Raw genomic sequence first — 2,441 nt, forward strand, 5'->3', positions numbered from 1 at the left:
TATTCTTGTTGCAACTTTATTCTCGTAATTTTCCGACTTTATTCTCATAATGTTACGACTTTATTCTCGTAATTTTTCGACTATTCTTGTTGCAACTTTATTCTCGTAATTTTCCGACTTTATTCTCATAATGTTACGACTTTATTCTCGTAATTTTTCGACTATTCTTGTTGCAACTTTATTCTCGTAATTTTCCGACTTTATTCTCATAATGTTACGACTTTATTCTCATAATTTTACGACTTTATTCTCGAAATAGAACAAAAAAAAAATCTCTAGCCTGGCCCTAATACTCCGTCGTACATCTCCTATCCCTTTTGTAAGAAAAATCTGAATATATTGCAAACAATGAACACCTTCTTTATTGCAAAAAAAGATGATGGCAGCATCATGCTGTGGATATGTAAGAGGCGCTAAAAGACTTTAAGACCGGAGAGAAGTTTTCAGTGTTTTTTCTCAGTTAAATAGATCTAGTTACTTTAGTTTTATTTGGGGTAAATCTTCTCACCATGAATCAACATTTTGATGATGTAGAGCGGAGGTCTTCAACAGGGGGTCCGCGACCCCTAGGGGATCCATGGAGGTACTGCATGGGGGTCGCGAAGGTTTTGTATCATTAGACTTTTTTTTATATTAGACCACTAATTGAAATGTCATTAAATACACATTAACATGAGTTCAACACACTGTAGTAAAAAGAAAAATGGAGACCACTGGGCACCATTTCATTCACAACACCTGTCCCATCAACCAGGAATCAGAAATACTTTAATAATCCCAGAGCAAAATTACTTTCGTTACATTACTCCATCTGTGATAGTGTGACTATAGGACCAGTTTGATATAACACAATTTCATACAATATTTATAATCAGGGCAATTGCGTACCGACACAACAATAGGCCCGTAAGCAACATTATCTGGGTGGGCCCCATATGAAGTACAACACCCCATCCCATCAGGAATTTTTCGCATCATTAGATCTTCAAAGAGACGTCCTAGACCACAATTGCGTAGGGGGGGCCAACCAGGAGTCAGTGATGGGGCCCCTAAGACGTCGGGGGGCCCCTAAGCAACTGCAGTCTCTGCTTACCGATTTATTTACCCATTGATCAGGGGGTCCCTGCTCCATCAGTTTGGGGCCCCTTGGCCTGGAAAACACTGAAGACCCATGATGTAGAGGGATGAGTATCCTGGAATAAACCTCCTGGCATCATCTCTCCTCTGTCACACCCAGTGGTGACAAACACAGGATCCCATCCAGCATATGGTCCCTGTTGGGGTGCATCACTTCTCACCTTTCTAGGCGTCACGGTCACTCAGGGTGATGAATGCATGAGCAAAATCAGACGAGCAAGGAGGCTTTTATTTTGAAAACCCCTCCTTTGGCCACATTCGGTTTCTAAAAGCCCAAAGGTTCCTCTTTTCTAACATTTCTGTGACAAACAGTGTGTCTGGGCCTGTTAGTCGGTCTGTCCTCTCAGTTATAGCATAAATCCACCCGCTCCTGGCTGCCTCATCTTATAAATATCTGACATTTATTTTGAAAAGGAAAACAACGATAGATGCTCGCGCTGTCACCTCTCTAAACTTAAATCCTCTGGGTTTTTCCGCAGGTGCACAGTCCGCCATAATCTGCAAACATGACAAATAATCTGCTATCAAAGCGTCGGTGATGACAGCGGCTGATTTACCTTCATGTTAGCGGAGGAGAGGCCCGGCTCCGGTCCACATCGTCTCCCCCCCCGCCCTCCACCGGGTCCTGTCCTCGCCCGGATCGGCTCGGTTTGACCCCCTCCTCGGATTAAAGCGGAAAGCTCAGCCCCCTCCCTCTGCAGCGTGACATCAGAGCGGATTATCGCGGCACAAAGCGCAGCTGATGCTGCTGGTGGCGCAGACAAACAGGCGGCTCGGACCCGCCTACTCCATCAGCTGCAGCAGCAACCTGCAGAGTGCTGCGACACAGCGCCCGGAGCCGCCGCTGGGGGCGCTGTTCCCTACCTGCTGAGTGACGTCACAACAGCAAGAAAACAAACAAGCATCCAAACCAAATGTTAATGTAGATTATAATTAAACACATGCTGTGCTATCACCCCACAAATACTTTATCTCTAATAAAGCAAAAAGACATTCTAGATAACATGCATCCTGTGAGTCATATGATTAGAAAAAGAATCAGAAACAACTTCTCACTTATTTTTTTAGCTCTAATTTCAATCTGAAAAACTCACATGAAGAGAAAAGACAATTAGGAGAAATTTATTGATACAATTACTTTGTCGTTGGCGCTCAGACCCCGGCAGGAAACAGCGCTGAATTTGATAGATATGCATGAACAGGAGTAAAGAACATGGCTGTTCCCCCCCCAGGCCTGAAACTGGTGGTTGAGTGGAGATAGATGATGTTGATTAGTCTGTAGACCAGAGGCGGAGCTAGATGGG

General features: G+C 44.1%; 1 protein-coding gene across 1 annotated transcript in view; it reads right to left on the bottom strand.

Moving 5' to 3' along the window:
• The window catches only part of LOC107083726 (amyloid beta A4 precursor protein-binding family A member 1-like), a 43,622-nt gene extending 41,676 nt beyond the window's left edge, over nt 1-1,946 (bottom strand). Inside the window, exon 1 of the mRNA XM_015373163.1 lies at nt 1,695-1,946. The gene's annotated coding sequence lies outside the window, so the exon portion shown is untranslated. The remainder of the gene's footprint in view (nt 1-1,694) is intronic.
• Between the last annotated feature and the right edge of the window lie 495 nt (nt 1,947-2,441).

The sequence above is a fragment of the Cyprinodon variegatus genome, unplaced genomic scaffold (assembly GCF_000732505.1).
Source record: "Cyprinodon variegatus isolate N-32 unplaced genomic scaffold, C_variegatus-1.0 Scaffold82, whole genome shotgun sequence".
NCBI classification, from domain to species: Eukaryota; Metazoa; Chordata; class Actinopteri; order Cyprinodontiformes; family Cyprinodontidae; genus Cyprinodon; species Cyprinodon variegatus.